The following is a 27,244-nucleotide window of genomic DNA, read 5'->3' as shown; positions in this document are numbered from 1 at the left end:
CATCCCGGCGACCCTCAGGTATAACTTCCTCCGAAACCGGCCTTGCTCTACTTCCCGAGCTCCTGACGTCGCTGCATTTGTATCTTCTACTATTTCTCAGGCCCCCTCGTAGATAGGATCAATCGGATGTTTGAAAACCACCTAAATTTTTACGGTTAAGAGGTAAAACTAGTTCATGCACTCGAATGTAGTACTAGTTGGTTCAAACAAGAAAGAAAGGAGGTGGGGGTGGGGGAAGATTTGGTACCTGAATCTAGGACTTGGTCGAAAGTGGAAATAATGGGGGCGAAAAGTAGCAGAGACTGGCTATCCAACTGGTCTCTAGGTCTAATAGGGAAATAAAGCGAAATGCAATACAAACTTAATATAAACGCGATCTATTGGTTGAAAAAGGAAAGAAAGTGGGGACCGGGGGACAAGTTAACAGAGTAAGTCCAGCACTAGATTTGCTAGCCTCACACAGTATAAGGTGGCTACCGAACAAAAATGGGACCAACCCAGATATCCTGTTCTTCTGTTTGTTGCCCCGAGCCACTCTTATGTAATGCCACTGGTAAAATGTAGCCATCCTTGCGACGCACGGTACACCTCGTTTGCCACCTGCTCGACCCTAGTGTCACTGATAAAATGAAGTAATAATACAGTTAAAATAGAACGAGTGTCCTCTCTATCATTTCATTTCCAATGTAGATAAAGAAAGTGCTTATCTTTTTTAATGTATGTTTCATCAACTAGTCCCATTGTTAATGCTTAAGCGTTTCTGCAAACGGGGTGCTTAATTTTAGTTGATCTGCACAAAAATAGAGATTTGAATGTCTCAAGGCCCCTCCTTGTACTACCACTCTATGCTGATGTTCATCACCGGCAGAAGGTGTATCTGGGAGACTTGGGATGATTTCCAGTATGAGGCGTACCATATGAGGCGTTGCAGGGCCCATCTTGCCCTCCTAACATGGAATATGATGATACTATCACAATATTTTCTTCTATTTATTTTGTCTATTTCATCAACTAGTGCCACTATAATGTAATCACGCTTTTTCATTATCTGTGCAAACAGGGTTATCCAGCTGCATTTTGGTGGAACTACACAAATGTACGTATGGAACCGGCATATATGCAGAGTGTGAGGTGTGCCAAGTAAAAATTACCGACACCAACCATGCTCCTGTGTGGAGGGATCTTTCTCGGCAGCAAATCCTCTAACCAAATACTAGTAGCTTATATTGGCAGTTTTTTAGGGAGTACTCTTTTCTCAAAAGAAGTACCAATCTATTTTTCTTTATTTGTACACAGTGTCACATCTTTGACCCAAAGGTCCAAAGCTATTTTAGGGTGATTGGCGTAGTACTCGAAGACTGATTGTAAGCATGATTTTCATTAGCTGTCACACTAATTGTAAGCATGAGAAGGTTGAAGATTAGGTTAGTGCGAAGCTTACCTTAAACCCTACCGCCGCCATTGAAACAAGGCGAGCGTCGAAGGAACCGTGGAGAACGGCGGGGAAGCGACGTCGCGCCATCCAGCCTCCTCTTGCGGTGGGAGAACGAAAACTCCTGTGGCTCCGGCTGGCTCTCCACCCTCACGAATGGCACACCGTACTCGATCGATTCGTTATCCTCTGGATTCTTGACCTTCGACCTGTACGCCCACCACCTCCGCCTGATTGTCGCGTCGAGTGAATCTGTCTGCTCCATCGCCCAGAGGAGATACTCGATGAACTCGAAGGACTACGGCGTGACTGCCGCCGAGGAGTACATGTACATCGCCGCCCTCATCATTGCCGTCTCGCTCTTTCGCATACATTGCCACATGGCCCTCACTGTCCTCGAAATCTCCCACTCATTGTCAAACCAAGTAAGTATCTCCTTCAACCTGGCTAACTTTGCCTGGTCGCCGCCGGCGATTTGCCTGATTCGCTGCTGCATCCTCTCCATAGATGTCCTTCTGAGTGGTCCGGTGCTAGCTTTGGAAGATGGGAGGAGAGATAGTGGTCTTGCAATAGAGAAGAGGGAGAGGCGAGACGGTGGTTTTGGAATGGAGATGATGAAGAGGAGAGGAGGTGGTTTTGCAATGGACAAGAGGGAGAGGCGAGACGGTGGTTTTGGAATGGAGATGATGGAGAGGAGAGGAGGTGGTTTTGCAATGGACAAGAGGGAGAGGAGCGTGCGACAACAATTTAGGATTGGACGAGAGGGCCGGCGCACTGTGAGTGGATCAAAATAAAAATCAATTTACCCTTCAATTAATAAAGCGACCCCACATTAACTAGTCTTCCTTTTATTCTGGGTCATAATTGACCATGATTTTCACAAATAAAATATATGTTATACGTTGCAAAAATAATATAATTTGAAAGTACATTCAGATACGACCCAAATGATACAATTTTTGGTGACATGCATTCACATTTTGCTTGTCAAATACAATACGTGGTCAAACTTTGACCCAAAATACGCAAAACAAAAAAAATACTTCCAAGACCAGCGCCGCTCTTCCGCTCTTCTCCTCTTAAACCACCGCCGCTCCTCTCCTGTTCCAATCTAAATCCAGCGCAACTCCTCTCCTCTTCCATTTAAAAACCACCGCCCCTCCTCTCCTGTTCCAATCCTAAACCAGCATCGCTCCTCTCCCGTTCTAATCCAAAACCAGCGCTGCTCCTCTCCTCTTCCATTCAAAAACCACCGCTGACGAGTGAAGGTGCTGTGGAGAGGTAGATCGATGGAGGAGTACAACTGATACGTGAGGATCGCAGACGGCGACCCTGTGAAACTAGCTAGGATGTTGGAGATACAATCTTGGTTTGAAAACAAGGACCAATTAGCGGTGATGGTGACATCCATGGCCAAATATCTGCAATAGAGAGAAAATGTGGCGATACTCCCGGAGGGAGTCGCGCGGGAGTACATAGGGCTGCTCCTCTGGGCCATGGAGCAAATAGATTCACCGAATCCGATCCTAAGGGAGCGGTGGTGGGAGTATTGATCCCAGATGGAGCATCCACCAGAGGTTGAAGGATCGAGCATCTATAGGGTGCCGTTTGTGAGGGTGTCGTGCCAGAGCGAGCCGGTGGAGTCTTCGTCGACCGAACCCAACTACAAGAGGAGAAAAGCAGTTTGCCCGACAACGCTTCCTCGCCATCCTCTCCCTCGCCATTCACATCATCTCACGAGGCGGCTGTCTACCGCCGAGGAATAGGAGGGGACTGCCCCCCCATCCCAATAGTCGGGCAGGTTGTGAATTGTCAGGAGGAGCTTAGGGATGTTAGTATTTGCAGGTTGTGAATTGTGTTTTGTGTTGTGTATTTTGAGAGTACTTTCAGAATGAATGTCAGATTTGCAGTACTGAGCATATGAAGTATTTTATGAATTCTAGAGATCTATTTTTAGCACTCAAAAAATGTAGTTTCATAGGAGTATAAAAGTGCAGACAATGTGATTCTCAGAGAAGAAACTGCAAGTTTCAGTTTCAGATAAGAAATTGCAACTTTCAGAGGCAGAGCACTTATATTAACACGGCCTTTTCAAACAGGGTTAACATCATGTTGGAAGTTTTATTCATGGTCGAAAATGGAACTACCAGCCAGTCAACATCATGCCGATGATAATGTCGAGTGTGCGAAACACAGAGAAAACAAGGGACGAAGTTTTGGAAAGTGTTGGACGTGGTGTGCGTAGATGACAATGGGGACCCACATGTCAATAAAGGTAGAGGCAAAAAATGTGGAGATATTCTCCCTGCATAGGTGGAATCGAACCCAGGCGGAACAACTGTCAGGTAGTGTCACTTGGCAACTAGACTAGTTCAGTAGTTTTGTTACTAATAAGGCACTTCCTCAGGTGGTCGGATCCCCTCCTGTGCCTTTGTACGCTCGCCACGACGCCGCTGTCTGTCATTGAGAACATGCTGAAATAACGAGAGGAATCTGGAGAGGACTGTACGTGGAGAGGCGGACAGTCGGGACCCACAAGGTCTATGGCCGTACGCAAGCAAGTGCCTCATCGGAAAAATACTTCCTCCTAATGCTATACTAACGTTGGGGCTCACGGGTTTGTCAACATAGTTACATTTTTTTAGGTGCTTCAATGTAGTTACTATAGGAGATAAATTCACAACGAAGGCGGGGAGCTGGCAGGTATCATTTATTATCACTTGGGCAGCAAGTATCAGCTAGGTTTTGGGCTGCCCCGTCTAGGCTTTCTTTTTTAACATGTGCAGCCCACAACCTCAGATGGGAGGTCCATAGGCCTGTTTTTATTTTCTTGAGGGTCATCATGTATCGACCGACCTATGGACTTCCCATCCGAGGTTTTATTTTTCCTAAAGCATCGGCAGCCCAATTTATGTATTTTTTTGAAGAAAACGAAGAGGTCTGTTCTATTTTTCTAGATAAGAATTGGAACGCCTGGTCCAACTTATGTTTCCCTTATAACTATATTATATATATTTATATTATTTTATATGTTATTATATATTATTTTTATTGTCATCATATATTTAACACATACTTACATATGTAATAAAACAATATCCCACATCTTATTAACTTATAAAAATAATTTCTTAACAATAAAATCCTAGATTTTTTTGGCACGAAAATCCTAGTAATTGTGTACAAAAGCTTGGTAATATTTAAGGACGAATGTAATAATAAATCACTTATTATTTAAATATATTTATAACAAAATGCTCAGCCCCTGTTTATTTTTTGATAACATTGCTGGCCCAACCCAACATTATAATTAGAATCAGCACAGCAAAATCGTGTATTTAGAGAAAGTGCAAATGGCCTGTAATTATTAGGAAAAAAATAAATGGGCCACATGGACGCTACATTATTTGTTCACCCAGCCCAGCTAATGGACTATAAATCAAAAAAAAGATCAAATTGACTGTAAATTCTACCCCGCAAAAAAATAGACTGTAAATTCTGAAAAAATGGGTTGAATACGTGCCACATTTTTGGAGGCTGAAATGTGAGTCAATAGGACAAATCCAATGCAAGTCGTTGTCAACTTAGTCAACAAATGATTCTGACATCGTTAGCCATTGGATTTACATCCAACGACCGACATCCATCTTCAATCTCTCGTCTTGTTCCTCCAGCGCCGCCGGGACCACCTCCCGCCTCCTGCTGCTAGCAGCTCTTCTTAGCATGCTTCGCTATGAAGCGCTACTCCACCGTTGGCCAGGCCATCCCTTCACCCCTCCACATCTCTTGTTCTTCTCCACCGACTGCCGAACCACACCGCACCGGAACCAGTTAACCCTCGTACACCTCTCCGTCTGCGACTCTACTCCCGCGTCTTCCCATCTCCGGCTCATTGTTGTCTGGGGCCTCGCCATCGTCCACCACCTTGGATGCGCTCGGCGCAGCATGGTCAACATGGTCAACGAACGACACCATCGGAAGTAGACTGTGCGTGGAGAGGCTGACAGCTGGGTCCACGGCCGCACGCAAGGAAATGCCTCCTTATTACGCACAAAATAATGATTCCTCCACCTGGCAGCTGGGACCCACCGGAAGGGCCTCTGTATTTCGTGAAAAAAACATTCCCCCCGCTGATAGGTCGGACCCACCAGCTATATCTTCGCACGCAAGGAAGTGCCTCCTTATTACGCATAAAAAAATGAATACCCCCTGTTAGCTGGGACCCACCATAGTGGGAGGCTGACTTGTGGGCCAACTAAGTTGACGGGGATGGAGGTCTTTGTCAACTTAGTCAATATGAACGATTCTAGCTCCAGTGACCGTACGATGTCCATCCAACATCCGTAGTGCTTGTTCAACCTCTTGTCTTCTTGCTCCAGCCGCCCAAACCAACGCCGGTCGTGTCGCGTGCTCCTGCCTCCCGTGGCCGGTTGTGATGCCGCGGAGGCCTCACTGCCACCTACTACTCCCACCGCTGGCCAGACCATCCCTCTACTCACCCACACCCCCTTCTATTCTACAACGACGACAGCCTCACACCGCAGCCGAACCAGTGAACCCTCATACTCCTCTACGCGTGGGCATCCACTGTCGCGTCTTCCCTGGCTCCATGTTGTCCCCTTCCTAGGCCTCACCGTCATCCACCGCTCTGGTGCTCTTGGCGCGGCGTGGTCAACATGGTCAAGCAACGACTTCCATCGGAAGAGTACTGTACATTGATACTAACAGCTGGGTCCAAGGCATCCGTGATGAATTGGCTCCTTATTACACGCAAAATAATTATTCCTCCACCTGACAACAGGGACCCACCGGATGGGCCACTGTATTTCATGAAAAAATGTTTCCCCCCTGACTGCTGGGACCCACCACCTACGTCTTCGCACGCAAGGAAGTGCGTCCGGGCAAAAAAATGATGCGCCCCCCTGACTGCTGGGACCCACCAGCTACATCTTCGCACGCAAGGAAGTGCCTGACAGTCAGGACCCACCTGGTCGAAGCTTACGTAGCGTTGTCATTCTGGTCATGAATGTGTACGTACATACTGGTCGATGTAGACACGCACGTGTCGTAGTAGAGGCGCGCACGTAGCATGTACACGTACGTACAACAGCCAGGGTGCAAGAAAGTAAATACGGCCACATACGTACATACAGGCGGGGTCTCAAACACCTACTCGCGCATACGTACAGCAAAGGCTCGTGTACATGGCTGGGTCAGAATGGAGAAACTGCGTCGTCGTCGTGTTCATGGGGAGCCAACCGGCTGGGTCGGAACAGAATGTTGTCGTGTTCATCGGGAGGACTTGGACGGAACAACCGATGGAAACGAGGCCTGGCGTACCGTAGAACGGAGGAAACGGCCTTGTGTTCGACCGGCCACGGTCGAAACGGGATCCTATTCATCGGGAGGGGTCCGCCGTACCGCAAAATGGAGAAAACGGACTTCTGTTGGACCTCCTATGGTCAAAATGGGTTCCTGTTGAACGGGAGGGGTGTGGCGTACTGCAAAATGGAGGAAACGGACTGGTGTTGGAGTGCTACGGTCGAAACAGGGGTCCTGTTCATCGGGAGGGGTGTGGAATACCGCAAAACAGGACTCCACGGGATACTTTTCATCTCCACCATCGACCTCCTCCAGCCTCCACGGGCTACTATTCATCCACCATCGACCTCCCCCAACCTTGACCTATGACTGTTCATCCACGGGCTCCTGTTCATCCAGCCTCCACCGTGCGCTACTCCACCGGCTACTGTTCAACCAGCCCTCTCCATGGGCTCCTGTTCAACCACCCCTCCACGGGCTACAGTTCATCTAGCCCTCCACCATCTACTGTTCATCCAGCCCTCCACGGGGTCATCCTGTTCATCCAGCCCTCCACGGGGTCCTATTCATCCAACCCCAACCGGCTCCATCGATCGGGGTCCTGTTCATCTAGAGGCAACACCACGGGGTCCTGTTCATCCACCCCCACCGGGAACTGTTCATCCAACCCCCCCCCCCCCAGCAACGCTCACTGTTCATCCAAAGGCAGCATCAATCGGCTTTAGTTAGCAGCAGTAGCGAAGGAATTACTCGGGTTCAGTAACGTAGCTAGTGCAATCGCTCGGGTTGAGTTAGAGCCCAACGCCTCGCTCGGGTTCAGTTAGAGCCCAATGCCTCGCTCGGGTTCAGTTAGAGCCCAACGCCTCGCACACACGCGCGTACGTGTACGAGAGAAATGCGCATCGCTCGGCTCCCGACCACCCACCGTAACCGGGAACTTCCTGAAATTTTCCTCGCCCTCGCTTCTACCACAGTTTTTTCTATCATGGACGACCCAAAGAATGTCATGCAGCTGCGTCTCCAGCCTGCCCAAGACGAAAAGCCCATTTTTTGTCATAAAAGTAGGAGCCCGCCACATCTATGATGATACCGGTTTTTGTCACAATTATCTTCATAGAAGTGTCATAAGTATGACAATTGTTTTTCGCTCGGCCCAAAATGTTACGGATGTGTCTTTTTTTTGTAATGCAATCTAATCCACCAAAGATGGAGCAGGGTTTTACGCTTCTCAGTGGCCCGAACCTGGGTAAAAACCACGGAGTTTCGTCATCGTGGTGCCTCGTGGCCTCCGCTTTTTTTGCAACGTGATCTCCCCCCTGCCGAACCACAAAGGGGCATGTGGCCCCATAGGTGATCGTGTCCATCCATGACACGAAGTATCACCTACTCCACCAGCTGCAGCATCCCCTTCAACTATACCGACCTCTCAACGAGTTACTCGTTCGTTTGCTCCGCAACTGGCATGTTCCCAAGCTGCCTTCACACCTAACACTACTTATGAAGCACTGCTGACACAACAGGACTTGGCAAGATCATATGAACCTCATGAGCATCAACACCAAGACGGTACCTGACTGAGACAAGTTGCAGTTGCATGCTCCTTTATATGTACTCTCATAGTTTGATTTGCACTAACACTTTACATATTCGTTGTTGAACTAGCACCACGGCGCAAGCAGAAACAGACATCAAGGATAATGCTTGACAGATTAACAAAATATAAAGGAGGAAGAATGGATATCCATTTTGAGTCAGGTTTAAAAAGGCTACGTGATGCTACAAAGTCAGCCAAGTTAGTATCAGAGGCAGTCGTTGCCATTAGGTGGCATGAACGTATCCTCCCAACGTGGATCTAGTACAGGAATGAGAAAGACAATACCCAGTTTAACACCTTTCTTGACCATTTATCCATACGTAATGTTATTCATCACAATTTGTAATATTTTCTTGCTCTATCCCATACTTTCTAGCTTCCTCCTAATAAGACTCACATTCTTTTTTCAATAGATCAGGTTCAAGTTGGATCCGAAAAGTGACGCAACTAAACAAGCATGCAGTCATGTTTTTCAATCTGCTCTGTGACAGTATCGGTATCAGCTTAGAAAAACTCACTTTGAAGGCAAGGCTAACAACGAAATCACCCAAATAACTCCAGTGGAATATATTACACATGAAGACTGGACAACCCTTGTTAAACACTTCTCTGATCCAAAGTATCAGGTAGGGCAAAAATATGTATTTGATCAGATCACATATTGAACTCATATTTACAAATGTCATCAAGATATGATGGTTTTGAAACCAGACTATCAAACATTTGCTTCGTTGTTCAAGAGCAATGGTAGAAAAAGGGGAAGATCATGCTGCTCCATCAGATTCTACAGCATGAAACATTAGCACTTAGGGGAAATGATCTGTGCTCATCTACATCTGATGGTCCTTTTATCTGCAAGGACTGTAAACTTTATGCCAACAAGCCTTTTGTTGTATGGCTGTAATTTATTTTGTCGTGATACAACATTTATCGTGCTGCCAAAGGCAGTAGAAATTACTACACTATTTTTGTATGATGTAGGTTTATCTTAGTGTCGTGGGAAACCACGACCACCTATGGGGCCATGACCCCCTTTTTAGTTCGGCGGGGGGATAGGCACGTTGCACAAAGAGCAGGGAAGCGTAGCACAACACGACATAGATCACACGGGTAGTTTTACCCAGGTTCGATCAGCCATGAGGCGTATCCTGCTTTGGTGGATTGATAGTGGAAATATGGTGGCGGACGTAGCGCACTTGCCCGTCAAGGTTGCCTCACGACGAGAGTGGCTACGCTCGTATGAGTATATGAGGGTCTGAATCAGCCAACCCTTTCTACGGTCGCCATGGGCCTCCTTTTATAGATTAAGGGGTCACCACATTGGCAAATCAGTCTTTATGCACTGATTAGATAGCAAACAATGCTATCATACCTAACTCTGCAGGCTGACAAAGCGCATTAAATGCGTCATCTAGTGTCACATCATAGCGTGCCAGCTTGGCACCTTCTTGCTTGACACGTCTCAGGACGGGTGTCATATGGAGGTGTTTGTTGTAGGAAATGGCTTCCATGTAGCAAGAAGCAGCAACTTAGTCACTTAGGGGCTTGACACCGCACTGATCGATGACTTGAGTTGCTTGTGGGGTGGAGCAGTGGTGTGGATTGCCTTCGCTAGCCCTGGCAGGCCTGCCGGACAATCTGGAAGCTTGCTTCCAGGGCAAAGTCAACCTTTCCAGGCTCGCCTGCGCGGCAAGGGAGGTTCTTTCCTTGGCAACATCTTGCTCCTCCGGCTCATCTTGGTCTTCCTGTCCTGCACTTGGATCCTTCAAGAGAATTGATCCATCATGCTTGGGTTGATCATGGTGCTGTAATCTTGTCTTCAAGCCTGTGCACAGTCCGAGCAATGGACCCGTGGTTTGTTGCACCCATAGGAGCCCTGGGGCCTGGCACGAACGTGCCACTGGGCGTCGTTGGGGCAGGCCCTAACCAATGCACATTCAAGAGTGAAGAGGTGGCTTCATCCTTTGAGATCTTATTTGCTTCTCCAGTAACCCAAGCTTGGTTCAGTTTTCGGTTCTTCTGCATGTCGTGCGAAACGTCATGGGAGAAACCAAGCCACGATCCATGGAACGCCCACGTCCCACAGTCACGGGGCAGAAACTGCCACCCCACAAGCCTCCTGCCCTTGGGGCACCCGCCACGTGGACCGCATGCATTGCATAGGGTAGGTGGTGGATGCAGAGAGTGCAGAAATGGGAGTCATGGCAGAAAACCAGGCGTCGCTGATTGGTGCAGAGGGCCAGCTCTGATTCCCTCGGCCGTTGCAGGTGCAGGGAAGCCGTATTGGAGGACCGGGGCGGTCGCCTTGTTAATGAGAGGCCAGCCCCCTTGCCTTGCTCTATTATAAAAGGGGATATGAGTGGTGAATTTGCTCACACACTTTCCATCTCCCTTTCTTCAAACTCTTCTTCGCTCGTCATGACGATAGGGCAAGGACGCGGTGGCGCCCCAATGGTGGCGAAGAGATCCTCTTCTACACAGCGCCTCCCTCCTCCTCATGAGAGCGTGAGTGTGGAACCCGCTACGAGAGGAGGGAGGGGACGAGGCTGGGGCCATCGGGGCGCCCGGGGAGGAGGAGGAGGGCGGCGCCCTGATCGAACCCCCGCCGGAGGCTCCTCCTCCGCTAGAAGGCCACGTCGGAGACCAACCTCTGGAGTTCGTCATCAAGCTGTACAAGCGTCCACACGGTCACCTCCACCTTTCAACTCCATTTGCAAGGTTGATGGATCTCGAGCTATCGCGAGCATTGAGACTGCACATGAGGGGCACGTATCTTTTTTCAACCTTAAATCTGTAGGCACATGCCAAATTTTAGTTCAAATAATGTAATCTCTTGAATCCATGTTTGTGTCATGTAAGGTTTTCTACTTATTTGATTAGCACATTAATGAAAAAGATAAACCTTGCGGGAGACCTGTGCATGTATATGTCCATGCAGAGGTGGGATGCCTCCATATTCTAAGAAAACGAGCCCCCCCCCCCTGACAGGCTATCCTGCCGGTACCCTCTGTTTTGTTGCCGGGGAGCTAGGCCACCGGGCACAAATCATGAAGAGGAACCATCCCCCCGCCAGTCCTTTTCCACCAAAGGCCACCATGACCACCCTGACCGAAGCAACGTTCGAGTCGAAGGGTGGGAGCACCTAAGTTTCAAAGGGTAGCGGGGTTTCCTCTTTCACAAGACCTCACTTACAGAACATGTATGGATAAAAGGAAGAACTTATCTGTTTGGCTTGCCGGAGATCGTAGTGCTGGCTTATCTTCTCATCTCCTCTTAGAGACTGAATCCACAGCAGGAGCCTGTAGATTATGCAGATGAAAATGATGCAATATGCCATCTCATCTACATGAAGATGCGATGCTCATCATATGCTTATGCATGCATGCAACTTGTCGGGCCCCCCCAGTGCTTCATTTATTTCTCTGTTGCTCAGGGACTGTGCCTGGATTTGTACAAGGGGTTACATGTAACTGAGGCAAGGCCTATACAAAAGAGTGGCTGCCGTACAGGGCCCAACAACCGCGCCTTATGGGTAGAACTTGCAAAGATGCTCAAAATTCCACGAGTTTTGCAATCGAATGCCATCTCTGGTCTCCAGATGGACTGCGCTAGGTCTGGTGACTCGTACTACCCGGCAAGGGCCTTCCCACTTTGGTGTCAAGTTGTGTGTACCCTTAGCGCATTGAACGCGCCTAAGGAGAAGGTCGCCTTCCTAAAAACACCGGGCATGAACCCTGTGGCTGTGATAGCGGCATAGGGCTCGCTGGTAGCATGCAGCACGCGTAGCAGCCTGGAGAAGGTTCTCCTCGAGAAGCACGTTGTCATCATGCTAGTGTTGTTCCTGCGCTACTTCATCATAGGCAAGTACTCGAGGTGATCCCTAAATGAGTTCTGTGGGGATAACTGCTTCTGCCCCATAGACTAGGGAGAAGGGAGTCTGCCCGATAGCTCGATTTGGTGTCGTTCCGAGGGACCAAAGAACCACACGCAGCTCATTGATCCATTGCCTGCCACACTTCTGCAGCTTATCAAATGTTCTCGTCTTGAGTCCCAAAGAACCACATGCAATAACACTTCAACATTCGCCCTCTCAACTTGTCCATGACCAAAGAACCACATGCAATAACACTTCAACATTCGCCCTCTCAACTTGTCCATTGCTTCTGGGATGTGCAACAGAGGCAAATGAAATCTTGCTTCCGAGGGCATGATATTGCATGAAGGCACGACTCGTGAACTGGGTGCCGTTGTCGATGATGATCCAGGAAGGGACCCCGAAACGACACACCAATCCTTTCAAGAACTTGGTAGCTCACTGAGCAGTCACGTTCCTCACGGCATCTACTACCGGCCACTTTGTAAACTTGTCGATTGCAATGAACAAGAATTCAAAGCCCCCGGCAGCTCGAGGGAAAGGGCCAAGGATATCGAGCCCCGAGACCGAAAATGGCCATGACAAAGGGATTGTCTGAAGAGCTTGGGCAGGTGGATGGATATTCTTGGAATGGAGCTGACAGGATTCACACTTGGTGACTAGCTCGATGGCATATTGGAGGGCTGTGGGCCAATAGAATCCCTGCCGGAATGCTTTCCCAACCAAAGCCCTTGATCCAAGGTGGGAGCCGCACATGCCTTTGTGTATTTCTGCCAGTAGTTACATTCCTTCTACCCTGCAAATACACTTCAATTTCACACCGTTGGACCTTGTTCAGTATAGTGTGTCATCGACAAACTGATACATACTGACCCTCCGGGCTACTCTTTTCGCTTCTTCTTGCTCTTTAGGAAGTTCTCTGGTTTGGAGGAAATGGACTATGTGCCTTGCCCAAGTTGGAGCCTGGGGCTCGACAACAAGGACTAGCGGCACCTCCTCATTCTATGGAGTGCTTACCTTGACTGGGGAGGCGAGTGGCCCCATAGGAGGGTGCTGCTCGGCAAACGAAGAGGAGTTGTTTCCAGAAGGGTCCCTACCGGGAGCCCCGAGGGGTTCTACCAGGAGAGGCTTACTGAGTCCAATTTCCTTCTTTTCTTGGCCATTGTTGCTGGGGATACGGAGGGCTGAGTTACATGGAGAACAAAAGTTCCTAGTTCCACAAGAATCTTCTGCGCAGTGCACTTTGATAGATGATCAACAATGTTGTTTTCCGCATGGGGTACGTGCTCTGTTTGCAATCCATCAAAACGCTCCTCCAACCTTCTCACTTCCTCGTGGTATGCCTCCATCAATGGACTTTACTAATCCTTGTTGACTTGTCTCACCACAAGTTGTGAATCTCCTCGAATGATCAGCTTCTTGATCCCCAATTCTGTGGGAATTCTGAGCCCGGCAAGGAGCCCTTCATACTGTGTTGTATTGATGGTCGCCTCCTCCCGGCGAAAATGCATCTGGATGACGTACCTCAAGTGCTCTCTAGTGGGAGCAACGAGAAGCACGCCAGCTCCTGCATCTTGTAGGGAGAAGGCACCATCGAGATACATGATCCATTCTTGGGTCTCTTCCTTACTAGGGATAACTATTTAATGTACTTCTTCAGTAGGGGTTGGCGTCCATTCTGCAATAAACACTGCCAACGCCCTGCTGTGGAATCATGGATGTTCTTTCAAACTTCAGGTGAAAGCTGGATAACTCCAATGCCCATTCCACTATTCTGCCGGCAGCCTCTGGGTTCCGGAGTATCCTTTGCAATGGGAAGCAGGTGACAACCGTGATCTCATGGGCCTGGAAATAGTGGCATAGTTTCCTTGAGGCCATGACAAGGCCAAAAATCAATTTTTGCACGCGCGAATACCTGGATTTAGCCCCCTGCAATAGGGAGATGATGAAGTATACTAGGCACTGCACCACCTTCTTCCTTGCCGCGTCCTTGGGGATGCGTCCACTGCCGTGCTCCCCTTTGTCATGATCCACATCTACCTTGTCAGGTTGTTCTCTCTCTCTTCTCTGGGCGAAACACTTGCTGAGGCTGCTATCTCCTCCACTTCCCAATGCGCCACTAAAGTTGCGCTAACAACTTGATTGGTTGCTGCCAGGTATAGCAGCAACACCTCTTGTGATTTGGGTGCATCCAATGTGGGTACAGAGGATAAGTAGGTCTTCAAATCTTGCAGCGCTGCGGTTGCTTCCGGGGTCCACTTCATGGGTCCTCACTTCTTCAGAATCTTAAAGAATGGCAAGGCGCGCTTGGCAGACTTGGAGATGAACCTGCCAAGAGCGACAACACATCCTGTTAAACGCCTTACAACCTTAACTATCCTGGGTGCCTGAATCTTCTCGATGGCCTTGATCTTATCTAGGTTGGCCTCGATCCCGCGGTGGGATACAAAGAAACCAAGTAGCTTGCCGGAGGGAATGCCAAACACACACTTCTCTAGGTTTAGCTTCAAGTTGATCTTGCGTAGATTAGCAAATATCTCTTCTAAATCCTGGATGAGGGTTGATCTGTCCTTAGTCTTGACCACAGTATCATGCATATAAGCCTCAAGTTTCCTATGCAACTGTGGTTCAAAACCAACCCGGACTACTCTTGCAAAGGTGGACCTGGCACTCTTCAACCCTAAAGGCATGCGCACAAGGCAATATGTACCACATGGGTGATGAATGATGTCTTTTCTTCATCTTCCTTGGACATAAAGATCTGATGGTATCCAGAGTATGCATCAAGAAAGGAGAGAAAATCAAACCCAGAAGTGGAATCCACAATCTAGTCGATGTGCAGCAAGGGGAATGGGTCCTTCGGGCATGCCTTGTTCAGATCCATCAAATCTATGCAAATCCTCCATTTGCCATTAGCCTTGCGCACAACCACTGGGTTCACTAACCATGTTGGATGTAACACTCCTCTGACTAAACTAGTTGCCTCAAGTTTCTTGATCTCCTCGGCAATGAGTTGCTGCCACTCCAAGGCCTGCTTCTGGACTTTCTGCTTGATGGGTCGGGCATGTGGACAGACAGCAAGGTGGTGCTCGATTACCTTCCTGGGAACACCAGGGATATCAGATGGTTTCTAGGCAAACACATCGATATTCGCCCGCAGGAAAGCAACGAGCGTGCTTTCCTATTTGTCATCAAGGGTGGCACTGATAGTGAAGGTACCATCAGCTCCAGCCAGCCCTGGCGAGACCTTTTTAACTTGGGGTGCAGCAGCCTTAGATTTCTTGTTGTTGGAACTCTCCTACATGTCATCAACAGGTGTGGCGCACTCCGAAGAGGCACGCTTCCCGGATTCCTTGCCCGTGCCCCTACTAGCCTTCTTCTTTCCTTCACTTTCCTTGGCGGGAATTGTGGCCTCAGGGGCCTCTACCGCGACTGCGTCCCGGTACATCTCATCCACGCAAGTAATTGCGTCTTTCTTGTCTAACAGAATGGAAATGACGCCCATCGGCTCTGACATCTTCAAAGTGTTGTAGGAATAGTGGGATGCCGCCATGAACTTGGCCAGGGCCGGACGCCCAAGGATTCCATTGTACGGAAGGGGGAGGTTGACCACATCAAACACAACCTTCTTAGTCCTGTAGTTCAACTCTCCTCCGAATGTACTGGCAACGTGATCTTTCCCTTAGAATGACTCCTGCCGGGACTGACTCCTTGAAACATGTCAGTGGCCTTAAGCTCTTCCTCTACTATCTGAAGTTTGCTGATATCCTTTGGGGAAATCAGATTCAACCCATCCCCGCCGTCAACCAACATCTTTGTGACTTTGAGGTTGCGGATTGTTGGTGAGATCAACAATGGCAAGCACCCTATCACAGTGATGCGGTCAGGGTGATCCTCTTCATCAAAGATGATGGGCATGCGTGACCACTTGAGCGGCTTCCGAGAATCCATCACTGGCTCCATGGCATTGACCTCACATGCCCACTGTTTAAGTTGGCGGTGAGAGGAGTGCAAAGATGCATCCCCATCAATACATAGGGCATCAGTGGCTTTCTGGAATTCCGGCTTGTTGGTTTCCTCTTCATTCCCTCCATCACTTTCATCATTGCAATCCTCTTCCTCTCGGCCCCTGGCGGGTTTCCCTTGGTTCCGAGGAGCCTTGCCGGGGTGATTTGCCTCACTGCCCCGACCCTTCTCGCCAGTACCATTTTGACCCTTTTCTTTATCACGCTTCTCATACTCAGCCCTCTGTCTCTTGACGAGCTACTCAACTTGATGACATTCCTGGAGATTGAGTCATTTGGTCCGATGAATCTTGCAGTTCGGTCCATCACTTTTCCCAGCTTTCGCAGTAGCCGCAACCTCCCAACTGTCAACGCACACGATAGCCTCTTTGCCGGGGGCTTCCGCCTTAACCTTCTTGCCGGTACTAGGCCTGCCTGACCCCTCAACGGTCATCACTGCCTTATCTTTGCACTTCTTGATGCGCTTCTTCTTCTTCTTCTTCTTCTTCTTCTTCTTCTTCTTCTTCTTCTTCTTCTTACTATGTCTCGAGAAAATACCAAGTTGTGTGACTTCTCAAACACTGATAATAATGATTTTATTAGTACTCCAATTGCTCCTCCCACCACTAGTGTGAAGTCATATGATATTAATTCTGCTTTGCTAAATCTTTTTATGAAAAAACAATTTTCTGGGAATCCTAATGAAAATGTTGCATCCCATCTTAATACCTTCGTTGAATTATGTGATATGCAAAACAAAAAATATGTGGATAATGATATTATTAAGTTGAAATTATTTCCTTTCTCGCTAAGAGATCGTGCTAGAACTTCATTTTCATCCTTGCCTCGCAATAGTATTGATTCCTGGGATAAGTGTAAGGATGCTTTTATTGCCAAGTATTTTCCTCACTCTAAGATTATTTCTCTTAGAAATCAGATAATTTTAAGGAACTTGAGCAAGAACATGTCACACAATCTTGGGAGCAAATGATTAATGGATAGAAATTGTCTCGCTCATGGATTAAGCTTATGGATGATGATACAAAATTTCTATGCTGGAATAAACCTTGTTTCTAGAAATGTTCTATACACTGCAGCAGGTGGAACCTTTATGGGAATTACATTGGGATAAGCAACAAATCTTCTTGATGATATGATGAAAAATTATTCTCAATGGCACACTGAATGAGCTTCATCTCGTAAGAAGGTAAACTCTCTCGAAGAAATTACTACTCTGAGTGACAAAATCGATGCTCTTACGAATATGTTTACTAGAAAAAGTACTCAAGTTGATTGAGAAAAATAGTTACACCATTGATTGAACATATTCATAAGAGCATCGATTTTATCATCAAAGTACTTTTAAAATAGAGCATCGGTTTTATCATCAAAATGCTCCTATGAAATTCTTTACTTGTAAACTCTCTCAAAAAAAGTACTCAAGTTGATGTGCCACTATCATAATCAAAGTCTTTGTAATCCAAAGTAGTGGGCACATCACTATTTAAAGTCTTGGCCTCTACAGACCCACTTTTATCATTTTTATCATTAAGGTCATCACCCTCTAAACAATTGGGATGCCTTCTAGCTAAAGTTAACTCATATCCAGTCCCTTTTTCATCAAGTATTATATTACTAAGCAAGGATTCAATAGGTGTAACACCAATCATTTTAATATCTTCATGATGATTACGATAAAAACAGGGTGGAATAGCCTTTTCTAGAAATTCTCGCTTGGCTCTCAACCTAGTGGTTCTATATTTTCATAGAGGCGGAGGTGTCCCAATCTTTCGATGAAATGATAACTATCGATTTGGTGAAGATGACTTTGATGATCCGACTACAAACATGCACGACGTTGTGCCTTAGCAATTGCTAAACCAACTCTGAGAGGTTATTGACCATGCCGGAGCACAATCAACCTGACCACAAAGGTCTATTCCGGCAAGCAATCGAAGAACAAGTAAGGATATGATAAAAGCAATCTGAATATTGCGAGTATATATGAAGTATTGATAAAGGTGGGAATTCGTAAGCAGTCTTTGTCTGGTCATTGGACACAAACGAAGTACACGAAGTTGCAATGGCTAATTTTTAACTAAACAAATCCCCAAAGTCTAAACGACGCCCTAAGGGCTGTATATATATGGACGAAAATTATGAAGTAGCATCTTGTATATTTTGTCCAAGTCTTCATGCACTCATTATGGTGGCTTCAACGTCCTGAAATCAACACTTGTAACTCCGTTCTTGTTCCCCTTGCGCATGCCATCATCTCCATGTTTGTTTGTGCTCCAATGTTCATCCTTCTCCAAGCTAGGCCCTTCATTTGTGAGCAAAACAAATGTATCCAATTTAGGCAACATCATATTCTCATGAACATTAGAATCATTACCAAGAAACGAAAGTACCTGGTAATTTAATTGGTGTGCGCGAGCTCTAGTAATTGGTCTAGTATGTATAGCAGTAGGGGCTGTGGGTGTAACAATGGTATTGATGTCCTCATCATCCTCCCCTTCTTGAAATGAAGTCATCCTCGACCAAAGCTCATCTTCCTCTCCCAAATAAGGCTTCAAATTTGCAATGTAAAAAGTGGGATTAACCCCAAAATCTGCAGGCAGCTCAAGTGTATATGCATTATCATTTATTTTCTCTAACACCTTAAAAGGACCATCAGCACGTGGCATTAGCTTTGATTTGCACAAATTAGGAAACCTATCCTTGCGCAAATGTAACCAAACAAGATCTTCAGGTGCAAAGACAACATGTTTTCTACCCTTATCTCCAACAAGTTTATATTTAGCATTCATACGCTCTATGTTTTCCTTAGTTAACTCATGCATTTTTAAGATCAATTCAGCACATTGCTTAGCATCAGAATTAACCTTCTCCGAAGATGTAAGAGGCAACAAATCAATAGGAGCACGCGGTAGAAAACCATACACAATTTCAAAAGGGCACATCTTAGTAGTAGAATGCAATGAACGATTATAAGCAAATTCAATATGAGGCAAGCATTCTTCCCACATTCTCTTATTATTCTTCAAAATAGCCCTAAGCATAGTTGACAATGTTTTATTGACTACTTCAGTTTGTCCATCAGTTTGGGGGTGACAAGTAGTACTAAAAAGTAGTTTAGTCCCCAACTTAGCCCATAAACATCTCCAGAAGTGGCTAAGAAATTTAGTATCACGATCTAAAAAAATAGTATTTGGCACACCATGCAAGTGAATAATTTCACGAAAGAAAAAATCAGCAACATTAACAACATCATCACTTTTATGACATGGTATAAACTGTGCCATTTTCGAGAATCTATCCACGACAAAAAATATGCTATCCCTCCCCTTCTTTGTTCGAGGTAAACCTAAAACAAAGTCCATAGATATATTCTCTCAAGGAACACTAGGCACAGGCAAAGGCATATATAATCCATGAGGATTGAGTCGTGACTTAGCTTTTTGACATGTAGTGCAGCGAGCAACAAAACTCTCAACATTCCGTCTCATCTTTGGCCAAAAGAAATGTGTAGCAAGTATATCCTCCGTCTTCTTCATGCCAAAGAGTCCCATTAATCCTCCTCCATGCGCCTCCTGCAACAACAAAAGATGAACAGAGCTAGCTGGAATGCATAGCTTGTTAGCACGAAAAACAAATCCATCATTAACAACGAACTTGTTCCATGTTCTCCCTTCTTTACAATTCTGCAATACATCTTTAAAATTAGCATCATGCACATATTGATCTTCCATGGTCTCCAAACCAAATATCTTGAAGTCAAGTCGTGAAAGCATAGTATAGCGACGAGACAATGCATCATCAATAACATTTTCTTTACCCTTCTTGTGTTTAATGACATAAGGCAAAGTCTAAGTGAATTCAACCCATTTAGCATGTCTATGATTCAGTTTGGCTTGACTTTTAATATGTTTCAAAGATTCATGATCAGAATGTATAACAAATTCTTTGAGCCATAAATAATGCTGCCATGTTTCTAAAGTCCGAACAAGAGCATATAATTCTTTATCATAAGTAGAATAATTCAGACTAGGCCCACTCAATTTTTCAGAAAAGTATGCAACATGTTTGCCATCTTGTAATAACACACCTCCTAATCCAATTCCACTAACATCACATTAAAGCTCAAAAGTCTTATTAAAATCAGGAAGTTGGAGTAAAGGAGCATGTGTCAAATTATCTTTCAGTACTGTGAAGGCTTCTTCCTATGCGGTACCCCAAACAAAAGGCACATCTTTCTTTGTAAGCTCATTGAGAGATGCAGCAATGTTGCTGAAATCTCTCACAAAACGCCTATAGAATCCAGCGAAGCCAAGAAAACTCCTCACTTGTGTGACCATTTTGGGTTGCGGCCAACTCTCAATAGCTTCAATCTTGGCTTTATCATCTTCAATTCCCTGTGAAGTAATAACATAGCCAAGAAAAGACACTTGGTCTGTGCAAAAGGTGCACTTCCCAAGGTTACCAAACAAACGTGCATCACGTAGAGCAATAAAAACAACACATAAATCTTCCAAATGTTCCTCCAAAGATTTGCTATAAATCAATATGTCATCAAAGTAAACTACCACAAATCATCCAATGAAAGCACGTAAAACTCCGTTCATTAATCTCATGAAAGTACTAGGTGCATTAGTTAACCCAAAAGGCATGACTAACAACTCATATAATCCAAACTTAATTTTAAATGATGTTTTCCATTCATCCCCCAATTTCATACGAATTTGATGGTATCCACTACGTAAATCAACTTTGGAGAATATTGTAGAGCCACTCAATTTGTTAAGCATATCGTCTAGCCTAGGAATAGGATGACGATAATGAATAGTAATATTATTAATGCCTCTACAATCAACACACATACGTGATGTACCATCCTTTTTTGGCACTAGACTAATAGGAACAACACAAGGACTAAAGGATTCACGTATATAACCATTGTCGAGAAGCTCCTGTACTTGACGCATAATCTCCTTCATCTCCTCTTGATTGGTACGGTATGGTGCACAGTTTGGCAGTGAAGCACCGGGAATTAAGTCAATCTGATGCTCAATCCCTTGAATAGGCGGTAATCCCGATGGCACGTCTTGTGGAAAGACGTCGGCGAACTCCTGCAAAATGTTAGTGATAGCAGGAGGCAAAAAGGAAGGCACGTCCTCGAATGAAAATAATGCCTCTTTGCACACAAAAGCATAGCAAACAGATTTGCTGAAATCTAGCTCATCAATATCAGATTTGGTGGCAAGTAAACATGCACTTCTCAATTTGATTTCAGAAGCAACACTAGATGGTTTATTATTAGGCTTCATTTGTTGCTCAAATTCTTTTGCCACAATCTGATTTTTACTCTTATTCTTCTCCTGTTTTGCTTTATTAGCTCTATTAATATCATGTTTCAAAATGGAATCAGGAGTCATAGGAACCAAAGTAATATTTTTATCCTTATGAACAAGAGTATACTGATTGTTTCTACCATGGTGTACAGAATTTTTATCCAATTGCCATGGTCGACCAAGTAATAAGGAACATGCTTGCATAGTTACCACATCACAATCAACATAATAAGCATATGTAGAGATACTAAGATGCACACGAACAGTATGTGTTACCTTAACCTTGCCGCTGTTGTTGAACCATTGGATGTAGTAAGGATGTGGATGTGGTATTGTGGTGAGAGATAGCTTCTCCACCATCTCCATGCTAGCCAAGTTGTTGCAGCTCCCTCCGTCTATGATGATGCGCACAGAACGTTCCTTCACAACTCCCTTTGTATGGAACAAATTATGCCTCTGATTTTGCTCACCTTGTGTGACCAGCACACTCAAAACATGTTGAGCAACTAAACATTCATACCTGTCAGCGTCTTCAGGAGTCATGTATTGCGTCTCCTGATCAGAATCATCTCCACTGTGTTCTTCACTTGTAATAAGAGCCAAACTCTCCTCATCATAGTCACTAGCAGACTCATACCCACCATCCTCAGTAGCAATCATCACACGCTGAGGTTTGCATTCTCGCGCATAATGTCCTCTTCCCTTACAACGATGACAAATAATATCACTTGTGTCCCTTGTTGATGCCATGGAAGAAGAAGAGCTCTGTGCAGGCCCGACAGGCGCGCTCTTGGCAGATAGTGGTGGTTGTGTCTGCTTTCTTGTATCACGGTTGGAGGTGGAACCTGATGGAGGTGCTGGTGCAGTGGAAGTAGAAGATGCACGCGGTGTCCATAATGAAGGTCGACCTGCAGAAAAGTTAGTTCGCGCCAATGCTTGTCTATCCTGCACTTCACGTTCAGCTTTACAAGCAAGATGGGATAAATGAGTGATATTAGTATACTCCTTATACTCTAGAATGGTCTGAATCTCTCTATTTAATCCACCCATAAAATGTGCAAGCATAGCTTCATTCTCCTCAACAATACCACATCTAATCATGCTAGTTTGTAATTCCTGATAATATTCTTCTACAGAATTTTTCCCTTGTCTCAAACACTGCAATTTTTGAAGCAATTCACGTTGATAATATGATGGAACCCAACAAGTACACATAGCAGTTTTGAAAGCAGCCCAAGTAGCTGGAATAGGATATAATCTACAATGTTCAGACCACCATACACATGCAAAACTAGTGAAAGCACAAACAGCAGCAGCAACCCATCTCTCCTCGGGATATTGTAAACATGTAAAACGTTGTTCAGTTTGTAACTCCCAAGTAAGATATATATCAGGAACATATCTACCCTCAAATGGTGGAATATTCAATTTCAATTTAGGAATATGGTCATTATCTCGTACCTGAGGTGGTGGTGCAGGCCTACCATTGCGAATATATACCTGAGGTCGACCTGTTGGTGGTGGTGCGGGTGGCTGCATGTAGTTCTGATTTTGATCAATCTCATCCTCGTAATAGTCCTCCACCTCTGCAGTAGCAGCAGGAGCTACAGAAGCACCACCAGCAGTAACAGCGGCACCAGAATTTTGTCCTGGCTCAATAGGAACACGCTGTGCTCGCCCTACTGTATCGCAGCATAGAGCTGGTTGTGGGAGACGTTTGAGTAATTCATCGAACTTGGCGTCCAACTTGGTGTCAATTGTCTTCTCAATGGCATCCATCTTCTCCATTGCCTTTCCAAAGCTGGCCATCACGTCTTCCACCTATTGACCCAACATTTGATGCAACTTATCATGAAGCTCCTTGTTCGTCATGTTCTCCCAGTCAATCTTGTTGGCTTGTGGTCTTGCCATAGTTAGCAGCAATAGAAACAAACAAGAATATGATCCTACAGACTACTGGAAAGTGGTGGTGGTGGGGTGTCACAAATCCGTCAAGCGAATCTCAAAGTCTTACCAGTTCTTACCCAACAGCAGGTGGTGATCGGCAACCGTTGTTGTCAAAACTCTCAAAGCTTGGATAGAGCGATTACCAGGGAGAGTCAAACGCACGACGTAAATGTATGTGGAGCTGGGAAGGCTTATAATATGGTAGCAAAAAGGGTCAGCAATATTCAATTCAGAGATGCAAAGTTGAATAAACGCTCAACGACGGTACTGTGCTGGTCCTAGGCTAGACCGTGCTAGAGACACGAGCCTAGAACACTAACAAAATCACGGCACGGCACGTAAACGAGGGAAAAGCGCACTCTGAACTTTTTTTCACTTTTTTGCGCTCTTTTTTATTTTTATTTTTTTGCTCTCCTATTTTTTTTTTTGCAAAATTCACTATAATGGCGAGTGTCTCAAAACTCTTCCCAAGTCAACGTAACAGGATAGGCACGAAATTTTTTGACTATTTTTTTTGGAAATTAGGGCAGTGACGACAAAAAAAATGCGACAAAAAATCTTTATGATGGCGAGTGTCTCAAAACGCTCCTTGGAACCTAAAAATAGGATAGGGAAAAAATATTTTCTGTCGCCGATTTTTTTTCCCGAAACTACTCAGGCAAGGAAAGAGGAATCAGAAAATAGATGGATCTCGAAAACAAACCTAATATGAAAAGAACTCGGATTGGGGGTGGATATATGGTGGTATATGGCAGCGGTGGTAGGATATGGTAGCGGTGGTGGTATATGGCAGCGGTGGTAGGATATGACAGCGGTGGTGGTATATGGCAGCTATGAAGATGGTGCGGCGGCGGCGTGACAAACTGCGACAGAACTCGAAACTCTAAAGGACTAGACACTAAGACCAGCAACTAGACACGACGATGCAACTGCAAATTCAACAATGCAAAAACCCTAAAAAGATTATGCAAAGGCTCAGATTGGTTCAGATATGATGAACTAACCCTAATTTTTTGTGGCTTTTTCGTGGATAGTAGGTACGATAACAAACTCGATCTAAACTATGAAAAACTGTAAAATCTGACCGAGCAACCTAGAAATCTGATACCATTTGATAGAGGCAGAGGTGTCCCAATCTTTTGATGAAATGATAACTATCGATTTGGTGAAGATGACTTTGACGATCCGACTACAAACGTGCACTGCGTTGCACCTTAGCAATCGCTAAACCAATTACGAGAGGTTATTGACCATGCCGGAGCCCAATCAACCTGACCATGAACGTCTATTCATGCAAGCAATCAAAGAACAAGCAAGAATATGATAAAAGCAATCTGAATATTGCGAGTATATATGAAGTATTGATAAAGGTGGGGATCCGTAAGCGGTCTTGGTCTGGTCGTTGGACACAAACGAAGTAAATGAAGTTGCAATGGCTAACTTTTAACTAAACAAATCCTCAAAGTCTAAATGTCGCCCTAAGGGCTGTATATATGGAGGAAGAGGGGGGAATTTCGTGGCCCTTGAGGGAGGGGTCCGGAACCAACCCTAACTCTTGCTTCCCCACACATACGGACTCTAAAAATAGCATATAATCAAGTATTTCGAAAATACATGGTCCTGGCCCAATAATAAGGTGACACAACACCTAGAATAGCCTATGGACGAAAATTATGAAGTAGCATCTTGTATATTTCATCCAAGGCTTCATGCACTCATTATGGTGGCTTCAACGTCCTGAAATCATCACTTGTAACTCCGTTCTTGTTCCCCTTGCGCATGCCATCATCTCCATGCTTGTTCTTGCTCCAATGTTCATCCTTCTCCAAGCTAGGCCCTTCATTTGTGAGCAAAACAAATGTCTCCAATTTAGACGACATCATATTCTCATGAAAATTAGAATCATTACCAAGAAACAAAAGTACCTGGTAAGTTAATTGGCGTGCGCGAGCTCTAGTAATTGGTCCAACATGTATAGCAGTAGGGGCTATGGGTGTAACAATGGTATTGATGTCCTCATCATATTTACTTTAATTAATGATGACTTGGATAGACTTTATTGACTCATTAATATCTTTCTTAGTTGGCAAAGCTTTAATTTTAAGAGTTTCCACATCATGCTCAATTATATCCATGTTTCTACCCATATCATGAAGTTTATGTAATTTTTCTTCTACCATAGTATTGAAAATCTTTTGAGAACAAATAAATTCTTTAGTGTGGTTCCAAAGACCAGTAGGTATCCTATTATTATTATTGTATGAATTACCATAGGAATTACTATAATTATTAGAGGAATTTCTGGGATACGGTCTAGGATTGAAATTACGTGTATAAGCATTATTGTTGAAATTATTTCTTGCGACAATGTTCATATCAATGGTGTAACTATTTTTCTCAATCGAAGTAGATAGTGGCACACCTTCGATTGTTCTTTGATTGAATCTATTTCCTTGGCCAATCCATGATAAATTCACCTAATGCTTACAAACAAAATAAAGCTTTTACTACACATTTTGTAGAAGCAATGATAAAAGCTCATGAAGAAAAGCGAGAATTGGAGGTTTCTACACCTAGGAAATTGCATGATGAATGGGAGCCTACTATTAAAGTAAAGATTAAAGATTATGCATGTAATGCCTTGTGTGTTCTAGGTTCTAGCATCTCTACAATACCAAAATCTTTATGTGACATGCTAGGTCTCACCGATATGCATGCATGCTCCCTTAATTTTCATTTAGCGGATTCGAGTATTATGAAACCATTGGGTAGAATAAATAATGTTTTCATACTTGCTAATAGAAATTATGTTCCCGTGGATTTCATTGTGCTTGATATTGAATGCAATCCGTATTGTCCTATAATACTTGGTAGGCCTCTCCTGCGAACCATAGGTGCTATTATCGATATGAAAAAAGGAAATATAAAGGTTCCGGTCCATTAAATAAAGGGATGGAACACTTCCCAAGGAAGAAAATTAAACCACCATATGAATCTATTATGAGGGCCACCTATGGAATTAATTTGAAAGATGACAATACTTGAAACTATGCATTACGCCTAGCTAGGGGCATAAAAGAATACGCTTGTTGGGAGGCAACACAATAGTTATCTTAAATTTATGCTTTTACTTTCTATTTTTGTGTGTTCACACAATTGCTACTACTGTAATGATTGTGATTTTTATGTTTTAATTAGTGTTTGTGCCAAGTAAAGCCTTTGGGATGATTTGGATAGTAGTTGACTTGATTCTGTCAAAAAATAAAAACTTTTGTGCCCAGTGCTGGATTACTATAATTCACTGGAACATGATAAAATCCTAAAATTTATAAACATGATTTATATACAAATTTCCAATGTTGTCTTAATTTTTAAGATTTTGTGGAGTTACAAAAGTGTAGTTTTTATTCAGATCATTACAGACTGTTCTTTTTTAGACCAATTCTATTTTTATTGCTTAGTTTACTTGTTTTAATGATGTTATGGATTATATCGGGGGTCATAAGTCATGGAAGTTAGAATATAGTACTCCCTCCATTTACTTATACAAGGCCATGGAAAATAGATTTTGCATCTATACAAGGCCACCAACAGTAACAGAGACAAAATTTAATGATATTTCCTTGTTCTAGCAACCTCGTTCCTATTCCTTACTTGCATGCTTGCAGCGTATTAATAATACGAGTAAACAAAAAGAAAAGTTGGTTTATAAAGCAAGAC

The sequence above is a fragment of the Triticum aestivum genome, chromosome 7B (assembly GCF_018294505.1).
Source record: "Triticum aestivum cultivar Chinese Spring chromosome 7B, IWGSC CS RefSeq v2.1, whole genome shotgun sequence".
Taxonomy (NCBI): domain Eukaryota; kingdom Viridiplantae; phylum Streptophyta; class Magnoliopsida; order Poales; family Poaceae; genus Triticum; species Triticum aestivum.
Note: the sequence above shows the minus strand (reverse complement) of the source record.